Raw genomic sequence first — 22553 nt, 5'->3', positions numbered from 1 at the left:
ACTACATTGACACACAAAAACAACACACCTTCACTAAATATGCACACACACACATAACCAGAGTATGTGAGTGCAGCGTGCCTAATTTGACTGGAGCTGTGGAGCGAGATTCCCAAAGGCTGGAGCCTTCTCGCCCGCCCCAGTAGTGCTCCAGTAGCGCTCACTTTACGAGCTCAGGGCATGCCCGCCCCAGCACGCATTTGTAGTCTACTTGTGTGCTGCTATAGCCCCTTGCTTTAGCTAGTGTCATGGAGTTTGTTAAGTATTTTCATAAAGAAACTGATAAAACACACAGGTGCTAAATCAAGGTGACTTACAAAGATGAGGACCAAGAGCAAGAGAGGGAGTGCGGTGATGTAGTGTCCACAACTAAAGAATCATTGTGGAATCTGAAAAGACACGTATCCTAAAAGCTTGCTATGTGCCAGTGGCGACCCGTTATTCAGGGCAGACGGGGCAGAGCCCCACCTGTTTTGAGAAAAAAAAAAAAACATGTTTTGCATGTTATTTGGGCATTAATACGTATCACATATCATTTGCAAACAATGTAGAAAAAAATATATACAATTATTGAGTTAATAAAGCCACATACAAACATGGTTTCTTTTGTGCTTTCTTGAGTAAGGCAACTCCAAAATGCAGGTGTTTCAGCCTAGCTCAGTGCTTTATGTGGTTGTGGTGGTGGGGCAGCCAGAGGAAAATATGGAGCGTACAGGTTGGTAATGTTCTCTAGTTGCACCGTGATTGGCTCAGTATTCTGTCACTCATGGGGATACTGTCACTACCAAATCTAAGGGTAGAGCTCGAAAATTCAAGCCCCTTGGATGCTGCCATAGAGTTACATTAGAAGTGCCCATCCAAGAAGGCTCAAGGTCATTGGCCACAGATAAAATTAAGTCAAATCATGCTATATCTACAGTAGCTTTGATTGGACTGATCATGTCAACATCGTACTTTCAAAATCTTAGCTAGCAGTCATCATCATGAATCAAGTCGGCAATCTACTGAATAATACTTTTTAATCCTTGTCATATGAAGAGAAATAATGAAGAGAAATTATAGATAAAACGAATCGGTGCTCATCGGCCATTGGACATAAACATTACACAACAAGTTGGAAATCGAAAATTCAACAATGAGTGGTTTGGAAGGAATCAGTGGCTAACTGCAAGCATTGCAAAGCAATCACCAGCCTGCTATTCAGTGGAGTGGCTGTGTGGTCCCAAGTCTGAGTTTAAGGGTCTCTTTCCAAGCTTAAAATGCTAAACATTAAACATTGGCCATGCTGTCAATCCAGCATGATTTCTGCCGCGCTCAAAGCAACTGTTAACTCGGAACTGGGAAATCTGACTTCAGTGAGTTCAAGACAACTGGGAACTCTTGAAAAAACAATCTCCAACTCTGAAAATATGTTTTGAACGGTCATCCAACTCGGAATTGTAAGTCCGGAACTCATGCCTCTTTGTAGAGCTACGACCTGAAGATCACTGATGTCATCATGATTCGACCTTGTTTTTTCCGAGTTCCTAGATGTCTTGAAAGCACCATCAATCTAGAAAATGCCAGACTTTGATGACAAAGTTTGATGACAGAATTTGCCCACGAAGGACCGCTGCGCCACCTTACTCTTCAAGTGAGTAAGGTGAGTCTAAAAATGTTTTGTATGCTGCTGCATAAATGATCTAATATGCCAGGGAGATATGTATACTGTAGCGAAGAAAGTAATACTGAGTTTATGTTGTGTTGTAAGCTGTTACTAGCTCATGTGCCTCACCCTAACAATTTGGTCTATTTTCCCCTCTTAATTTTGCCTACTGTTCTGGCTTGGTGGTGCACATGTAGCCAATAACCTGTATAAGAGTCCAGTGGCCAGCCGGAGGAAGACGATACAACAGCACCCTCCTCAGGGGATAGGTACTGTAAAGTGTAAAGCCAATTAGTACACACCTGGGCCCACTAATTGCTTTGTGTCTTCCTCTATATAGGTGTGCCAGGAGAAGCGCTTGGGGGAAATTGGGAATAGAGATGGAGACCTGTGAGGAAGTCTGATTTTCCTACCGCAGAGAAAGCTTATTTTACTGGGGCACCTTGGCTCTCTGTTAACAAAGGCAGGCTACAGGTAGAGAGAAGTGTTCCTCCTGTAACTATTATGTGTAAACGATAGTCAAAAGACAGGAGTAGCCATTTGTTTTTTTGCTTTCCCTTTTTGGTCATGGCCTTTTGGTCAAAGGCTTAGTTAATGTTTATTTGTTTTGTTAGGCTGGTGTTTTAGCGTTGGACGTTACCCTGTACTGGAGTTATAATGTCGGGCAAAAGAAGACATGTTTAGTAAAACAATCACAAGAAAAGGAATAACAACCATGGCCTCTGGTCTGTTCTTTTTGTGCCTCCCGCCTCTGTGAGGATGTTTCGGACAAGCTGATCACAACTGTTTTAGAGAAATGTAATCATTGAATATTGTAAAAGCTTTCATTGTCTGCTTATATGCACCCTTCATTTATCCTATGGTTCTGACTTGGTGTACAGGGAGAACACTGTAAGAATGGCCCATGTTCTGACTTCTGTCGCTGTACATTTCAAACGTGCTGAACAAGTAAAGTCAGCAAAAAAACAAACGTCCCTTTTTCAGGACCCTGTCTTTAAAAAACAAGTCGTAAAAATCCAAATAACTTCACAGATTTTCAATGTAAAGGGTTTCCCATGCTTGTTCAATGAACCATAAACAATTAATGAACATACACCTGTGGAACGGTCATTAAGACACAGTGTAGGCAATTAAGGTCACAGTTATGAAAACTTAGGACACTAAAGAGGCCTTTCTACTGACTCTGAAAAACACCAAAAGAAAGATGCCCAGGGTCCCTGCTCATCTGCGTGAACGTGCCTTAGGCATGCTGCAATGAGGCATGAGGACTGCAGATGTGGCCAGGGCAATAAATTGCAATGTCCATACTGTGAGACGCCTAAGTCAGCGCTACAGGGAGACAGGACGGACAGCTGATTGTCCTCGCAGTGGCAGACCACGTGTAACAACACCTGCACAGGATTGGTACATCCGAAAATCATACCTGCGGGACAGGTACAGGATGGCAACAACAACTGCCCGAGTTACACCAGGAACGCACAATCCCTCCATCAGTGCTCAGACTGTCCGCAATAGGCTGAGAGAGGCTGGACTGAGGGCTTGTAGGCCTGTTGTAATTCAGGTCCTCACCAGACATCACCGGCAACAACGCCGCCTATGCGCACAAACCCACCGTCGCTGGACCAGACAGGACTGGAAAAAGTAATCTTCACTGATGAGTTGTGGTTTTGTCTCACCAGGGATGATGGTCGGATTCGCGTTTATCGTCGAAGGAATGAGCATTACACCGAGGCCTGTCCTCTGGAGCGGGATCGAGGTGAAGGGTCCGTCATGGTCTGGGGCGGTGTGTCACAGCATCATCGGACTGAGCTTGTTGTCATTGCAGGCAATCTCAACGCTGTGCATTACAGGGAAGACATCCTCCTCCCTCATGTGGTACCCTTCCTGCAGGCTCATCCTGACATGACCCTCCAGCATGACAATGCCACCAGCCATACTGCTTGTTCTGTGCGTGATTTCCTGCAAGACAGGAATGTCAGGGGTCTTCCATGGCCAGCGAAGAGCCTGGATCTCTATTCCATTGAGCACGTCTGGGACCTGTTGGATCGGAGGGTGAGGGCTAGGGCCATTCCCCCCAGAAATGTCCATGAACTTGCAGGTGCCTTGGTGGAAGAGTGGGGTAACATCTCACAGCAAGAACTGGCAAATCTGTTGCAGTCCATGAGGAGGAGATGCACTGCTGTACTTAATGTAGCTGGTGGCCACACCAGATACTGACTGTTACTTTTGATTTTGACCCCCCCTTTGTTCAGAGACGCATTATTCCATTTCTGTTAGTCACATGTCTGTGGAACTTGTTCAGTTTATGTCTCAATTGTTGAATCTTGTTATGTTCATACAAATATTTACACATGTTAAGTTTGCTGAAAATAAACACAGTTGAGAGTTAGAGGACAATTTTGGCTGAGTTTATATATGCTAGATTTAAAGTTATTTGGCAACTTTAGTTGTTAATGATATAAACCTTAGAATGTCTTAGAAATCTAAATATATCTGGGCTGCATGGTGCGACTACAGGCTATTCATGATTTGAGAAAGAGGTTTCTTGCCCCAGGCTGCACAGCTGTTCTCTCATCAAGTGATCATATTTTCACCCATCATACTATTCTCAATTTAATTTTAGAATGGCCCATTGCCAAATGGGTAGGGGTAGGGGAAAAGAAGACATGTCATCTGCATGCCCTCAAATAGTGAATGGAGGCCACACACTTTCCTTACGGTCGGTTTTGTAGGCTACTTTGGTTTTATAGCGGAGTATGTGCTTAATATGAGTAGCTGAGAAATAAGCATAAGAACAAGTATTTCACTCGATGCATCAACCACTGTTTGAGGAGCATGCTCTCGCTGCCTGAGAGTGTCACGCCCTGATCTGTTTCACCTGTCTTGTGCCTGTCTCCACCTCCCACGAGGTGTCTCACATTTGTCCCCATTATCCCCTGTGTATTTATACCAGTGTTTTCTGTTTGTCTTTTGCCAGGTGATCTTGTCCCGTCAATCTTACCAGCGTGTTTCCCGTATTCGAGTCTTTCTAGTTGCTGTTTTCTAGTCTTCCTGGTTCTGACCATTCTGCCTGCGCTGACCCTGCCTGCCGTTCTGTACCTCATTGACTCTGTCCTGGGTTACAGACCTCTGCCTGCCCTAGACCTGCCCTGGCCTGTCCCCTTGTATAATAAATATTACGAGAACTGTCCTATCTGCCTCCTGTGTCTGCACCTGGGTAATATCCTGAGTGATGATAGTACGAACTGGCCATGACTGACCCAGAAGGAGTTGCTTCGGAAGCTTATGGAAGGATTCCAAACCGTGGCAGAACGCCATGACCAAACCTCCCACACCTTACTGGAGCAATTCTGCGGGCTATCTAATAGACAGCAAGCCAAAATGGTACCTGACCAGACATTCAATAGACACAGGCCGCTACCCCTTGTCTTACCGGAGGCAGCTGTTCTATCTTGCCGATGGACTAAAAACCTAGCCAGCTGTATGTTGTCCATGTAGTCGTTCAGCCAACACTCGGTGAAACATAAGATATAACAGTTCTTAATGTCCCGTTGTTAGGATCGTCTTGATCGGATCTCATCCATTTACGTCATCCAATTTGTTTTCCAATGATTGCACGTTGGCAAATAGGACTGATGCAGATTACTCACTCGCCATCGGATCCCAACAAGGCACCCAACCTACGTCCCTGATATCTATATCTCTTCTTCATGCAAATGACGGGGATTTGGGCCTTGTCGGGTGTCTGAAGTAAATCCTTTGCGTCTGACTCGTAAAAGAAAAACAATCTTCGTCCAGTACGAGGTGAGTAATCGCTGTCCTGATGTCCAGAAGCTCTTTTCAGTCATAAGAGATGGTGGCAGAAACATTATGTACAAAATAAGTCACAAATAACAAAAAAACACAATAGCACAACTGGTTAGGAGCCCGTAAAAGGGCAACCATCTCCTCCAGCGCTATTTTTATTTTTTTATTTTTTATTTATTTCACCTTTATTCAACCAGGTAGGCAAGTTGAGAACAAGTTCTCATTTACAATTGCGACCTAGCCAAGATAAAGCAAAGCAGTTCGACAACATACAACAACACAGAGTTACACATGGAGTAAAACAAATATACAGTCAATAATACAGTAGAAAAATAAGTATATGTACAATGTGAGCAAATGAGGTGAGATAAGGGAGGTAAAGGCAAAAAAAAAGTCCATGGTGGCAAAGTAAATACAATATAGCAAGGAAAACACTGGAATGGTAGAATTGTAGTAGAAGAAAGTGCAAAGTAGAAATAGAGATAATGGGGTGCAAAGGAGCAAAATAAAATAAATAAATACAGTAGGGGAAGAGGTAGTTGTTTGGGCTAAATTATAGATGGGCTATGTACAGGTGCAGTGATCTGTGAGCTGCTCTGACAGCTGGTGCTTAAAGCTAGTGAGGGAGATGTGTTTCCAGTTTCAGAGATTTTTGTAGTTCGTTCCAGTCATTAGCAGCAGAGAACTGGAAAGAGAGACGGACAAAGGAGGAGTTGGCTTTGGGGGTGACCAGAGAGATATACCTGCTGGAGCGAGTGCTACAAGTGGGTGCTGCTATGGTGACCAGTGAGCGGAGATAAGGGGGGACTTTACCTAGCAGGGTCTTGTAGATGACCTGGAGCCAGTGGGTTTGGCGACAATTATGAAGCGAAGGCCAGCCAACGAGAGCGTACAGGTCGCAGTGGTGGGTAGTATATGGGGCTTTGGTGACAAAACGGATGGCACTGTGATAGACTGCATCCAGTTTGTTGAGTAGGGTATTGGAGGCTATTTTGTAAATGACATCGCCAAAGTCGAGGATCGGTAGGATGGTCAGTTTTACGAGGGTATGTTTGGCAGCATGAGTGAAGGATGCTTTGTTGCGAAATAGGAAGCCAATTCTTGATTTAACTTTGGATTGGAGATGTTTGATGTGAGTCTGGAAGGAGAGTTTACAGTCTAACCAGACACCTAGGTATTTGTAGTTGTCCACATATTCTAAGTCAGAACCGTCTAGAGTAGTGATGCAGGACAGGCGGGCAGGTGCAGGCAGCGATCGGTTGAAGAGCATGCATTTAGTTTACTTGTATATAGGAGCAGTTGGAGGCCACGGAAGGAGAGTTGTATGGCATTGAAGCTCATCTGGAGGGTTGTTAACACAATGTCCAAAGAAGGGCCAGAAGTATACAGAATGGTGTCGTCTGCGTAGAGGTGGATCAGAGACTCTGCAGCAGCAAGAGCGACATCATTGATGTATACAGAGAAAAGAGTTGGCCCAAGAATTGAACCCTGTGGCACCCCCATAGAGACTGCCAGAGGTCCGGACAACAGGCCCTCCGATTTGACACACTGAACTCTATCAGAGAAGTAGTTGGTGAACCAGGCGATGCAATCATTAGAGAAACCAAGGTATCTCTTCAGGTGTTGTTGCGGGTGTAGCAAAATACTTGGGTTCCGAGCTCAAACAGTGCAGTAGTATCTAACAATTCACAACAATACACACAAATATAAAAGTAAAAGAATGGAATAAAGAAATATATAAATATTAATAAAATCAAATTGTATTTGTCACATGCGTCAAATACAACAGGTGTAGACCTTACAGTGAAATGATTACTTACAAGCCCATAACCAACAATGCAGTTGAAAAAACATTAATAACAATAATAATAATAATAAATAAATACCTACAAAAAATAAGAATAAGAAATAAAGGTAACAAATAATTAAAGAGCAGCAGTAAAATAACAAAAGCAAAGCTATATACAGGGAGTACCGATACAGAGTCAATGTGCGGGGGAAAAGGTTAGTCGAGATAATTGAGGTAATATGTACATTTAGGTAGAGTTATTAAAGTGACTATGCATAGATAATAACAGAGAGTAGCAGCAGCGTAAAAGAGGGGGGGAGTCTTTCAAAATTCTTAGGGCCTTCCTCTGACATCACCTGGTTAGAGGTCCTGGATGACAGAAAGCTTGGCCCCAGTGATGCACTGGGCCGTACGCACTACCGTCTGTAGTGCCTTGCTGTCGGAGGACGAGCAGTTGCCATACCAGGCAGTGATACAACCCATCAGGATGCTCTTGATGGTGCAGCTGTAGAACCTTTTGAGGATCTGAGGACCCATACCAAATCTTTTCAGTCTCCTGAGGGGGAATAGGTTTTGTCGTGTCCTCTTCATCACTGTCTTGGTGTGCTTGGACCATGTTAGTTTGTTGGTGATGTGGACACCAAGGGCTAGCAATGTCGGCATAGGCTTATGAGACCAAGCCCGAAAAGACTAACTGAATTAAAATGATGGTTGTACCGTTACACAATACCTAGCCTACCGCATAATACGCATGGCAGAAAAACATCAAATAAAACTGATGTAAGAGGTCTTTGGTACATAATGCTACGCTCCAAAATGTATATCCACAATATCTGAGAGAGAACTATAGCCCTAGGCGATGCTGTCAGTTCATTGATTGTGCAGGGCGGCTTACAGTTAGCCAACAATTAGTGCATTTGTATTTTATTTTAAATAGCTTAGTAATAGGGATTTTTTTCAGAGTTAATTAGGTGACACATTACCTTTAGCCATACAGAAAATCTCACTACAATGTGTTTCCATCTCCTCCTCTCTTTTATTTATTCCTTTCTCAAGCGCGCAGACGGGCTGTCAACAGTTCAGTGTAATGTGTTTCGTGGCAAAAATATGTTACTATCGATGTTCCTGAACAAATTTCACTTGGTTCGCCAAATTAAGGGGCCAAGGACTTTACAGATGGGGAATGGACCAATAAAACGGGGGGAAAGTTTACGAGACTCCACCCGGAGGGGCAGATCCCGCGTAGACAGCCATACCCTCTGCCTGAGACGATAGCGAGGAGCCGGGGTCCGAGCTCTCTTCCAGGTACTCTGACAGCGTTGGACGAACACCTGGGTTGAGGGTATGTTGACCTCTACCACGAACTGACGGGACGGGTCCAGATGGATAAGGATGGGGGCTGTGGTGAACCGATGCTTCAGATCCGAAAATGCCCGGTCAGCAGCTGGGGACCACGTGAATGGAACCTTGGGAGAGGTCAGAGCAGAGAGGGGGGAAGCCAGGGTGCTGTAGTCCCGAATGAAGCAGCGGTAGAAATGTGCAAATCACAGAAAAAGCTGCAGCTGCCCTCTGGATGTGAGTTGATGCCAATCAACCACTGCTCTCACCTTGTCAGGATCCATCTGAATATTCCCCGGACCAGACAGGGAATAGAGCCACCCCCAAGGCGGTGTAGTACCAGGGAGGAGGTCAATGGTGTAATCTTAGGGTTGATGCGGAGGAAGAGATGTGGCGCGGGCCTTGTTGAGAACCTCACGGAGGTCCTGATACTCCGCGTGGATGATGGAGAGATCCAAGGCTTTACCCAAGCCCACGGGAGAACGTCCAGGGGCAGACTGCGCCGCCTTGAGACAATTTGGGTGGCAGAACGGGCTCCACCTCAGGATAGAACCCTTCGCCCAGTCGATCAAGGGGTTGTGCCTCTGGAGCAATGACAATCCCAAAACCATGGGTGCATGAGGAGATTCAATGAGCAGGAACTGCATGGACTCACTGTGATTCCCTGACACTCTCAGGTTGATAGGAATAGTGCTGCGATCGATCCTGCCAATAGAGCGCCACTCCAATGCTCTGGCGTCCATGGGAACGGAGAGGGGTTGTGTGGAGATCCCCAGCTCCGACACCAGGCCAGTGTCCATAAAACTCTCGTCGGCCACAGAATCCAGAAGCACCCGTAGAAATGTAGACCGGTAACCCCACAACAGGATAGCATGGAGAGGAGTATGAGTAAAGGGAGATGGGCGACTCCCTGTATGGCCCACCAGCGTACTTTTACCTACTGATGGGTCTGTGCTTTTTATTGGACAGGTGGATATGTAATGTCCTGAAGTTCCACTAATACAGACAGCTTTTAGAGCTCAGTATGCGTGAACGTTCCTCAGGGGATAATCTACCCAGTTGCATGGGCACCGGAGGAGACGAGTCGACAGTCCTCGATGATTCCTGAGGGAGTGTTGGCGTCGGGGACTTCCGGGATTCTTCTGAGGCGAGGGAAAAACCGAGGACAAACGAGGGTGGTCGGGAACAGACTTACTCTCCTTTCATTGTTCCCGTAGCCACCCATAAATCCTTATGGTCAGGGATATGAGGGAGTCAAGGTCCATGGGTAGCTCCAAGGCTGCGAGCTCGTCGTTAACCCTCTCAGATAATCCATGAAGGAAGGTGTTGAATAGGGACTCCGGATTCCAGGCACTCTCGGCGGCCAACGTGAGAAAATCTACCGTGTAGTTAGCCACACTACGGGAAATCTGACGCAGTTGCAGTAGCTTCAGAGCCGCCTCTCTCCGACACTGGAGAATCGAACACCTTCCTTACCTCCGCCACGAACGCCTCCAGATTATGGCACACAGCGGTTTGTTGCTCACACACCGCCGTAGCCCAGGCGAGCGCCCTCCCAGACATCAGCGTTATAATATACGCTATCTTCGAGCGATCTGAAGGAAAACGAAGAGGGCTGCAGCTCGAAGATGAGGGAGCACTGGGAGAGAAACACCCGGCATGTTTCAGGATCCCCAGCGTAGCGCTCTGGAGGTGGTAAGTGGGGTTCTCGGAGAGCCGGGGTAGGAAGGGGAGAAGCACAGCTAGTAGCAGGGTTACTGAGAGTTTGGGTGTGTACTGTTGTGGCTTGCTGCCTATTAGATAGCCCGCAGAATTGTTCCAGTAAGGTGTGGAAGGTTTGGTCATGGCGTTCTGCCACGGTGTGGAATCCTCCCATAGGATTCTGTAGCAACTCATTGTGTCTTCTAATGATGGCTCCTTGTGAGGAGACAGTGTTGCAGAGCTGGTCCGAGTCTGCTGGGTCAGTCATGGCCAGTTCGTACTAGCACGACTCAGGATATGACCCAGATGCAGACACAGGAGTCGCATAGTACAGTTTTCAAAATATTTATTATACAAGGGGACAGGCCAGGGCAGGTAGAGGTCAGTAATCCAGGGCAGAGTCAAAGAGGTAGAGAACGGCAGGCAGGCTCAGAGTCAGGACAGGCAGAATGGTCAGAACCAGGAAGACTACAAAACAGTAACTAGAAAGACTCAAAAACGGGATAATGCGATGGTAAGACTTGACAGAACAAGACAAACTGGCAACAGACAAACAGAAAACACTAGTATAAAAACACGGGTGATAATGGTGACAAATGGGAGACACCTGGTGTGGGTTGGAGACAAGCACAAGACAGGTGAAACAGATCAGGGCGTGACAAATCCCGTGCATATTGATGTCAGAAACTATACCTGACTTCACTGCTCTAGTCAATGCCCATCAGAGACTTCACTCCTCACACTGATTGAGTAGTTTAAATGTAATGTTGAGCTCACTCTCTGTTTTTGTGCATACCCGTTAACAAGAGTTCTGTTCGTGGTGCTGAATGCACAGTGTACTTTTTCCTCTGTGAAGTTCATTGCATGTTTAATCATGAAAATACCTACCAAAAGGATAACATGGATGTGGTTTATTTCTGTGTATGTTAAAAAAGTTAAATAAGTAGCATATCTTGACGTTATTTCAATCAAATTAAATTGTATTGGTCACATAAACAAGGTTAGCAGATGTTATTGCGAGTGTAGCGAAATGCTTGTCCTCCTAGTTCCGACAGTAAAGCAATATCTTACAAGTAATATCTAACAATTCCACAACAAATACCTAATGGAATAAGGAATGGAATGGAATAAAAATATATAAATATATGGATGAGCAATGACAGAGCGGCATAGGCTAAGATGCAATAGATAGTATAGAATACAGTATTTACATATGAGATGAGTAATGCAAAATAAGTGATCATAATTAGTGACTAGTGTTCCATTTATTAAAGTGGCCAATGATTTCAAGTCTGTATATAGGCAGCACCCTCTCTGTGCTAGTGATGGCTGTTTAACAGTCTGATGGCCTTGAGATAGAAACTGTTTTTCAGTCTCTCAGTCATAGCTTTGATGCACTTGTACTGACCTCGCCTTCTGGATGGTAACTGGGTGAACAGGCAGTGTCTCAGGTGGTTGTTGTCCTTGATGATCTTTTTGGCCTTCCTGTGACATCGGGTGCTGTAGGTGTCCTGGAGGGCAGGTAGTTTGCTCCCGGTGATGTGTTGTGCAGACCGCACCACCCTCTGGAGAGCCCTGCGGTTGTGGGCAGTGCAGTTGCCGTACCAGGCTGTGATACCGCCCGACAGGATGCTCTTAATTGTGCATCTGCAAATGTTTCTGAGGTTTTTAGGTGACAAGCCACATTTCTTCAGCCTCCTGGAAGTCCATGACCCAATTGCACAGGGTGAGGTTGAGACCCATGGCCTCAAGCTTAATGATGAGCTTGGAGGGTACTATGGTGTTGAATGCTGAGCTATAGTCAATGAACAGCATTCTTACATAGGTATTCCGCTTGTCCAGATGGGATAGGGCAGTGTGATGGTGATTGCATCATCTGTGGACCTATTGGGGTGGTAAGCAAATTGAAGTGGGTCTAGGTTGACAGGTAAGGTGGAGGTGATATGATCCTTGACTAGTCTCTCCAAGCAGTTTATGATGACAGAAGTGAGTGCTACGGGGCGATAGTTATTTAGTTCAGTTACCTTTGCAATCATTGGTACAGGAACAATGGTGGCAATCTTGAAGCATGTGGGGACAGCAGACTGGGATAGGGAGAGAGTGCCCCTAGATATATCTGTCAACACAGTCATGCACATGATATATAATTCTGTAATATGATTCTGTCCCGTGATGGCAAACATATATTCTAATGTGGCCCTCCATGGAAAATAATTGCCCAGGCCTGCTGTAGGGGTTCCAGATTTGAGTTGTAACAGTTTGAATATTTTACAAAAAGTAACGCTCCTATTAAGCCACGCCTCCAATATAATTTCCCAGTATTCCTTGCCTTCTTGAGTGATTTGTAGAGTTACCACCCATGACTGTATTTCTTAGTGACAGAGACATGGTTGTTGAATTTGTGAATTTTTATCCTGTGGCCTTCACCAAGTGAGTTCCTAGGTGAATAGTATTATAATTAGCCTCTATAACACATTTTTATTTAGGGAGTACACCAGATCACAGGCAGTAGAGATAACCAGGGAGGTTCTCTTGATAAGTGTGTGAATTGGACCATTTTCCTTTCTTGATAAGCATTCAAAATGTAACGAGTACTTTTGTGTGTCAGGGAAAATGTATGGATAAAAAGTACATTGTTTTCTTTAGGAATGTAGTGAAATAAAAGTAAAAGTTGTCAAAATTGTAAATAGTAAAGTACATACCCCAAAAAACTACTTAAGTAGTACTTTAAAGTATTTTTTACTTAAGAACTTAACACCACTGAGTGTAAGAAACAATGTGAGTAGACTGCCTAAGCCATTTCAACTGGGAAAACCATTTCAGTAATGTGTGCAAAAAATCTAACTGCAGTTAATGATTGGATTGGTTTCGAAAAATGTGTTATTTACCTTTGTGTAAAATAATATTAATCAATCAATCAAGTACATGCATTAAAAGCAATTCCCAAAAAATCTACCTGCAGTAGAGCATGCTGGGTAAAAAGTTAATTTGTTATCATAAGTTTAAAAAGTTGATGCTTTTAATTTATTATCATCTAGTTTTGAATCAGTAACCACAAACATTTCAAGTAATAACTTTTCATTGACTTTGAGTTAAACTTATTACAAGTCTTTGAGTTCAAAATGCCTTGGGGTTTACAGTAAATGCTTGGTTGTCCCTCAGTCAGCCCCTTGTCCCCCGCTCCTTACTGGCTGGGCATTCTGACAAAGCAAGCGATCAGTCTCTCCATTTTCAATTCATCATACAGTGCGTTCAGAAAGTATTCATACACCTTGACTTATTCCACATTTCGTTGTATTACAGCCTGAATTAAAAATTGATGAAATGTTTTTTTTTCACACGTCTACAAGCAATACCCAATAATGACAAAGTGAAAACATGTTTTTAGAAAATTTGGCACATTTATTGAAAATAAAACACAGACATATCACATCCATGAGTCAATACTTTGTAGAAGCATCTTTGGCAGGGATCACACCTGTGAGTCTGTCTGGATAAGTCTCTAAGAGCTTTCCACACCTGGATTGTGCAACATTTGACCATTATTTTTTCAAAATTCTTCAAGCTCTGTGAAATTGGTTGTTGATCATTGCTAGACAAACATTTGCAGGTTTGCCATATATTTTCAAGTATATTTAAGTCAAAACTGTAACTTGGCCACTCAAGAACATTCACTGTCTTCTTGGTAAGCATCTCCAGCTTAGATTTGGCCTTGTAATTTAGGTTATAAAGTGAATTAATCTCACAGTGTCTGGTGGAAAGCAGACTGAACCAGGTTTTCCTCAGGGATTTTGCCTTTGCATAGTTCCATTCAGTTTCTTTTATATCCTGAAAAACTATCCAGTCCTTCAAGATAACAAGCATACCCATAACAGGATACAGCCAGCACCATGCTTGAAAATATGGAGAGTGGTACTCAGTAATGTGTTGTATTGGATTTGCCTCAAACATAACACTTTGTATTCAGGACAAAAAGTTAATTGCTTTGTCACATTTTTTGCAGTATTAATTTAGTGCCTTGTTGCAAACAGGATGCATGTTTTGGAATATTTTTATTCTGTACAGGCTTCCTTCACTCTGTCAAATAGGTTAGTATTGTGGATAACTACAATGTTGTTGATCCATCCTCCGTTTTCCCATATCAAAGCCATTAAACCCATTAAACTGTTTTGAAGTCACCATTGGCCTCCTGGTGAAATCCTTGAGTGGTTTCCTTCCTCTCCGGCAACTGAGTTAGGAATGACGCCGTTATCTTTTTAGTGACTTGGTGTATCGATACACCATTCAAAGTGTAAGTAATAACTTCACCATGCTCAAATGGATATTCAATGTCTGTTTCTTTTTTCTTTTTTTACCAATAGGTGCCCTTCTGTGCGAGGCATTGAAAACCTCCCGTGTCTTTGTGGTTGAATCTGAGTTTGACATTCACTGCTTGACTGAGGGCCCTTACAGATAATTGTATGTGTCGGGTACAGAATGAGGTGGTCATTCAAAAATCATGTTAAACACTATTATTGCACACAGAGTGAGTACAGGCAACTTATTGTGTGACTTGTTAAGCAAATGCCGAACTTATTTAGGCTTGCCATAAAAAAGGGGTTGAATACGTACTGACTCAAGACATTTCAGATTTTAATTTTGAATTCATTTGTAAACCTTACCTTGTCATTTTGACATTATGGGGTATTTTGTGTAGGCCAGTGATAAAAAAATCTAAATTGAATCGATTTTAATTCAGGCTGTAACACAACAAAATGTAGAAAAAGTCAAGGGGTGTGAATATTGTTTAAATGGCAAAATAATTTAACAGTGCACCAGGGGTACTTGCTACTTTGATTCCTGAAATGCAGTCTGTTGATGGAGTAGTTTTCAAAACCTAAATAATAATTTTGTTACATTGTTTGCTAGCTCTAGGAGACAGTTTGACATTTACTAGGGGAATAATGATCTGCAGACAATGATCAGCTAGGGGGAAATCAGATTTTCAACATTTTGATGTCATATTTATAACCATATAACATAGTGTATTTGGAAAGTATTCAGACCCATTTATTTTTTCCACATTTTGTTACAGCCTTATTCTAAAATGGATTAAATAGTTTTTTTCCCCTCATCAATCGACACACAACACCCCACAATAGCAAAGCAAAAACAGGTTTTTCGATTTTTTGGGGAAATGTATTAAAAATATAAAAAAAACAGATAACAAAAGTATTCCTGACTCAGTACTTTTTTGAAGCACCTTGGCAGCAATTACTGGCTCCAGTCCTCTTGGGTATTACGCTACAAGCTTGGCACACTTGTATTTGGGGAGTTTCTCCAAATCTTCTCTGCAGATCCTCTCAAGCTCTGTGAGGTTGGATGGGGAGCATCGCTGCACAGCTATTTTCAGGTCTCTGCAGAGATGTTTGATCAGGTTCAAGTCCAGGATCTGGCTGTGCCACTCAAGGACATTCAGAGACTTGTCCCCGAAGCCACTCCTGCATTGTCTTGGCTGTGTGCTTAGGGTCATTGTCCTGTTGGAAGGTGAAGCTTCACCACAGTCTGAAATCCTGAGTGCTCTGGAGCAGGTTTGTCCTGAGCGCATCAAGGATCTCTCTGTACTTTGCTCCATTCATCTTTCCCTCGATCCTGACTAGTCTCCCAGTCCCTGCCGCTGAAAAGCATCCTCACCGCATGATGCTGCCACCACCATGCTTCACCATAGGGATGGTGCGTGGGTTCCTCCGGACGTGACACTCGGCATTCAGGCCAAAGAGTTCAATCTTGGTTTCATCAGACCAGAGAATCTTGTTTCTTATGGTCTGAGAGTCCTTTATGTACCTTTTGGCAGATTCCAAGCAGCCTGTCATGTGCCTTTTACTGAGGAGTGGTTACCGTCTGGCCACTCTACCATAAAGGCTTGATTGGTGGAGTGCCACAGAGATGGTTGTCCTTCTGGAAGGTTCTCCCAATTCCACAGAGGAACTCTGGAGCTCTGTCAGAGTGACCACTGGGTTCTTGGTCACCTCCCTGACCAAGGCCCTTCTCCCCCGATTGCTCAGTTTGGCCGGGCGGCCAACTCTAGGAAGTCTTGGTGGCTCCAAACTTCTTCCATTTAAGAATGATGGCCATTGTGTTCTTGGGAACCTTCAATGTTGCAGAAATGTTTTGGTACTGCTCCCCAGATATGTGCCTTGACACAATCCTGTCTCTGACCTTTTGCGGACAATTCCTTTAACCTCATGGCTTGGTTTTTGCTCTGACATGCACTGTCAACTGTGGGACCTTACATAGACAGGTGTGTGCATTCCAAATCATGTACAATCAATTGAATTTACCACAGGTGGACTCCAATCAAGTTGTAGAAACATCTCAAGGATAATCAATGGAAACAGGATGCACCTGAGCTCAATTTCGAGTCTCATAGCAAAGGTTCTGAATATGTATGTAAATGAGGTATTTCTGTTTTTGCTTTGTCATTATGTGGTATTGTGTGTAGATTGATGAGAGAAAAATGTAATTTAATCCATTTTAGAATAAGGCTGTAACGTAACAAAATGTGTAAAAAGTCAAGGGGTCTGAATACTTTCCGAAAAATACTAAAAACCTGTTTTTTCTTTGTCATTATGGGGTATTGTGTGTAGACTGATGAGGAAAACTTCTTTTAAATAAATTAAAAAATAAGGCTGTAACGTAACAAAATTTGGAAAAAGTCAAGGGTTCTGAATACTTTTTCAAAGGCACTGTATATACACACAGTACAAAGATAAGTAAAAGTGACCATGATTGCACAATAAAGTCGGGGGCTGATTTCCATTGTGGTCTCTATTTTTTACATAAATACTTATTCAATTACATACAGACACATTACAAAGATCCAGACAAAAAAAGGTTATACTGTTCACACATTAGCCAGCTTTTGACATTCTTTTTAAAAGTGGTTATGTTTGGTATGGTTTTCAGTGTTGGAAAAGGTACCCAATTGTCATACTTGAGTAAAAGTAAAGATACTTTAATAGAAAATGGCTCAAGTAAAAGTACAAGTCACCCAGTAAAATTCTACTTGAGTAAAAGTCAAAGTATTTGGTTTAAAATATACTTAAGTATAAAAAGTAAATGTAATTGCTGAAGTATACTTAAGTATCAAAAGTAAAAGTATAAATAATTTAAAATTCCTCATATTAAGCAAATCAGACAGCACCTTTTTCTTGTTTTTTTAATTTATGGATAGCCAGGGGCACACTCCAACATTCAGACATAATTTACAAACAAAGCATATGTGTTTAGTGAGTCCGCCAAATCAGAGGCAGTAGGGATGACCTGGGATGTTCTGTTGATAAGTGCGTGAATTGGACCATTTTCCTGTCCTGCTAAGCATTCAACATGTAACGAGTACTTTTGGGTGTCAGGGACAATGTATGGAGTAAAAAGCACATTATTTTCTTTAGGAATGTGGTGGAGTAAAAGTAAAAGTAGTCAAAAATATAAACAGTAAAGTACAGATACCCGAAAAAATGACTTAAGTAGTACTTTAAAGTATTTTTACTTAAGTACTTTACACCATTGATGGTTTTGAGTTGCTGTGGTAGTTTTTTCCACTCCATAGCACCAATATATAAAAATGTGTTCTTACCAGATAGACTCTGAGTCTACTAATTGCATTGTGGTGTTGAAGGATAATTGTATTGTCCCTAAATAAGATCAATAGGAGAGCTTTTTTAACGGCATGTCTCACGTCTTCAATGTTCTTTCATGCGCAATGATGCACCTGGCCTCTCCACTGCCTATCAGCTATTTCTATTTGTTCTTGTGAATTCATATTGAAGATGTATGCAGCTTTTAATGCTTTAATGTGAGGTATGTTTGCAAGTTAGTCTATTGCAGATCTGGATAAATAATCCACCTACCACTATTGTCACTATGAATGGTGGATAGAGGGCAGGATATAGACAGTTAGACTGGTAAGCTATGGGTGCGTTCGTAAATTCACTCTGGAGTGTCAGAGTGCACTCAGACTGTGATCTAGGCATTTGTAAATTCAGAGCAGATCGTTGTCAGCAGGTGCTCCGTGTTAAACGAATGGGGACAAGAGATGTGAATTGTTTTACTCTCAAGAAAAGGGCGTCATTGAAAGGACTGATTACTTGGGTAGCAGTAAATGTGAAAGAAGAAGAAGATTCCCAGTGTTTGTGATGCTCGTCGTTTAGTGCGACACAGACAGGGTGGCGTGAGTGGTGAAACAGAGGAGTCAGTCTGTTCTTCTGATTTTTGATGTTGAGTCTTTGCCCGACAAAGTGATGTTAGGATATATAAGTTATCCCGTATGAGCTTTTGTGCCGAATACATTACATTGTTACAGGTGTCAAGCTTATGGGCATGTGGCAGCAGTGTGTAGGAGGGAGGTTCCTAGGTGTGAGAAGTGTGCAGAACGGCATGAGACAAAGGAATGTGTAGCATTGGGGAAAGTAGTTGTATGTGTTAATTGTAAGGGTGCCCATGGGGCTGGGGATCAGAAATGTATTTCTTTTAATTGAATTAAGCAAGTCAGTTAAGAACAAATTCTTATTTACAATGATGGCCTACACCGGCCAAACCCAGACAACGCTGGACCAATTGTCCACCACCCTATGGGACTCCCAATCATAGCTGGATGTGATACAGCCTGAATTCGAACCAGGGTGTCTATAGTGACACCTCTAGCACTGAGATGCAGTGCCACTCAGGAGCCCCCTAAATGCCCAAGGCGAGAGAGGAAGGTTGAGATTTCCAGGGTTTATTTATAGCACTGGTTATCAACTGTACTTCAGAGATGGAACATAAGTAGAATAAAATTGAGGTTGTGGTGGCAGCTGCAGAGAGATAATTAGGTGTACGAGACTTGACGTCAGAAGAGTTACAAGGTGTGTTGAGTGGTAGTGTCCTGTCTTGTCCTTTCAGGCTGTTGGCCTGAGGTAGGAATAGATAGATTGAAATAGTGGAGTTGGGTGGTGGGGTTTTAGTGAGTGTTGGGTTAGATGGTAGGGTATTTGATGATTTATTTATTTAAAAAAGTGTAAGGGAGTTATACTCCAGTCTAGTAGGTGGCGGTAATGCAACATTTATTGGATGCCAACCGCCGTTAAACCTCATTGAAGACCGCACAACATTGCTAACACTAGCTAGCTAGCCAGTAAATATAACTTTTTCCCCCAAAATGTATGTTTTGTAGGCTAAATTGGACATGTTATAAAATTAATCTGCTGTCGACATCAGAATACGATTTGTGGCTTGCCACACTACAACCATCCTTTTACCAGGTTCCCATGAAGAAATTGTAATGCTAGTCCACCACAACATACCTGAGAGTCTCCCGATTAGCAAGGTGTAGTCTGTGTTTAATTTCATTGTGTATTAAAAAACAGTTTGAGATCATTGTGAGGGGATTTCTCCAGTGGTTAGAAGTGGAAATTGGGCTTCTCGAGAAAATGTTGTCCAAGGTTGCAACAGTAACCACGGGGGCGGGGCTTAGCGAAGGGTAAATTCTCTGTAAATCAAGGAAATAGGTCGAATTGAAGAATCAAAACAACTTGCCCAATATTACGGTTTTTAAACCTGATCTTAAATTAACAGATTAAGCCCTTTATATTGTGTATTGGATTACAGATATGAGAAAACTTTTAACCTAACCTTCTGAATCCAGTTCAAATCCTGATGAGGGTGAGTGGTTTGACAAAAAGAGACTATGGATGATGACAGATTTACGGCATGAGATGAGCGGGGATAGTCAGTATAAACCCGATGGTTTTCTGCTGTCAGATTCTCACAGTAAGAAAATAAAGAAAGCATAAAAATGAACGATTCTAAGCTAAATACAGGCCGTTACGGGATTCGATATCGGGTTGACGAGTGTGTCATGTGTAGTAGAACAGGGTAACCTCGACTGGCCAGCGCTTATCAGTGGTGAGGATATCGCTCATTAGTCTACTATAGGTCATGTACACAGCATAACAGTGCAATGAAATGCTTACTTGCAAGTTGAATGAGAGGAGAGACGCGCCTCGTCTAGTTCCTCACAATTATATAGCTTTTGTTCTCATTGGTCAATTATTGGTTATAACCTGGTTGCACTGGCGTCTCGGATTGGTTGGTGAGTGCAAATCGTAGTTGCAGACGACGATATGATTGGTTGTCGCAACCAGACATTTCCTTGACTCGCCGTTGTCAGGGAGGTAGCGTTTCGCAACTACAATATTGTAAAGAAAGAGCAACACATTCCAAAGATGTAAGAAATGATAGGCTACTGAGTGCTGGAGTGGTGTAACAGTTGTGTTAAGTTTAATATATGACCAAAACTTGAGTTGTAGGCTACAGCTTGAGTAATCTTAGCCTAGTGTGGTCTATTTTGAAAACAAATACATTAAAGCGTTTGATGTGTTTAGAGACATTGGATTTTAATTCAAATATTGTTCATTTTTTAAAACTGCTCTAAACTTGAGAGAATGACTTATACAAAATGTGCATCTTTCGAGGCTGCCCTTTGTATTTCAAACTTCTCAACGTACACCCAGCGGCTCCGTGGCGCAATGGATAGCGCATTGGACTTCTAGGTTAAAGAGCGAAGTGATTCAAAGGTTGTGGGTTCGAGTCCCACCGGAGTCGAATTTTTGATCTGTTGATTGTGAAACATGAGTATATAGAATGATAATGAAACATGACAATACTGCGACTACACAAAATACGCGTAACCAATAACTATTACTCTCCATAGGCATAAACGCACAGCTCTATATGCACACTGTAGCCTAATCTTTCACCGAAATTCAAGACACAAAATTAACCAAAAGCTGTATAATTTTATTTCCATCCGATGTCGGGTAGTTGTCATAGTCTATAATCCAATAGGCGACGGTTTACTATGTATATAAAAGCTTGAAACATTAAATACATTGCTGTGAAAAGTTGTTTGTGAACCGCTTGTTGCTCTCGACGTGCTCGTTCAGGGCTATGCAGCCTGAAAGCGTGCGTAACAGTGCACGAGGCGTCGTGTAAGACTGGCCTCTTGTGCTGGAAAAGCAGAGACGTCCAGTCATACAGTGGTGGAGCAGTGAAGTGCAAGGAAACCACATCAGTCTCACATACAAATATAGAATCACTTATTTAGTAGGCGGATGGACCAACACAATAATTCCGCTATGAACAACTATTGAAATATAATTTTTATTTAGCAAATAATTGTCTTACTTTTTGACTCTGCATTGTTTGGAATTTGCTCGTAAGTAAGCATTTCACGGTAAATTCTACACCGGTTGTATTCGGCGCATGTGACCAATGCAATTTGTTTGGATTTGAACACGCACAATGGTGTCCCAAACTTTGCCACCAAATGTGTCCATGCATCTGAACCGTTTGATAGTAACCTAACAGGTTGGATGGGTAGTATACCAGGGGCATTCTAATCACATTCTCTGTGCCACACATAGGCATATGTGTCAACAAATAAGACTACAATAGAGTATACTTTATGTGAGGACAGGGCCGCCCCTTCTCATTCTCGAATAGACTCTCCATCAATAGAAAGCTTTGGCTGTATCTCCCATTAGGAATTCCTAGTATAGTTCATCCAGTATTACGTAGAGGTCTACTACAGAGTAGTATCAATACCAGACATAAACAGGTATTTTACATGCAGTCGTGCATGAGCAAGTAGAGGCCACACGAGTTAATTGTTCAAAACATATTTGCCTTTCTCTTGAATCCAATTCGATCAAGTTAAATCGTTCTTACATTTGGTTCTAATATTATTGTCTATTATTCATTTAATGTCTCTTTTGCGATTAATAACAAGTTAGAAAAAATATAGGCCTATGGATTAAGCAATTATGTGTTTGAATAGCCTACAGTTTTTTATAGGCCTAATACGGAGACGTTATTATTTATTTAACAAGGCAAATCAGTTAAGAACAAATTGTTATATACAATGACGGCCAAATTGTGCGCGTCCTATGGGACTCCCAATCACGGCCAGATGTGATACAGCCTAGATTCGAACTAGGGATTATAGTGACTAAGGCACTGAGCTGCAGTGCCTTAGACCGCTGCTCCACTTAGGAGCCCGCTCTCTCCCTGTCACACGTTAACGTCTGACAGGGAGAGAAAGTTGCACGTTTGCGTTTATCCAGACTACAAACAATATTTCACTCTCTCCCAGACTTGCAGCATCAGCTTGGACTAGATTGATGCATCTCCGAAAGCATGCATGTCATGTCCTGCACATCCAAGCCTTCACTGAAGAGCCTAAGCGAAGGGGCAGTC

The 22553-nt window shown here is 42.7% G+C and overlaps 1 non-coding gene across 1 annotated transcript; it reads left to right on the top strand.

Moving 5' to 3' along the window:
* Positions 1–20810: 20810 nt before the first annotated feature.
* trnar-ucu (transfer RNA arginine (anticodon UCU)) lies at positions 20811–20900 on the top strand. Its single transcript is given in 2 exon segments — positions 20811–20847; positions 20865–20900. It is a non-coding gene; the product is annotated as a tRNA-Arg (tRNA).
* The last annotated feature ends 1653 nt before the right edge of the window (positions 20901–22553 follow it).

The sequence above is a fragment of the Salmo trutta genome, chromosome 14 (assembly GCF_901001165.1).
Source record: "Salmo trutta chromosome 14, fSalTru1.1, whole genome shotgun sequence".
Taxonomy (NCBI): Eukaryota; Metazoa; Chordata; class Actinopteri; order Salmoniformes; family Salmonidae; genus Salmo; species Salmo trutta.
The sequence above is the reverse complement of the archived record's forward strand: the minus strand, read 5'-3'. Positions and strand labels throughout refer to the sequence as shown.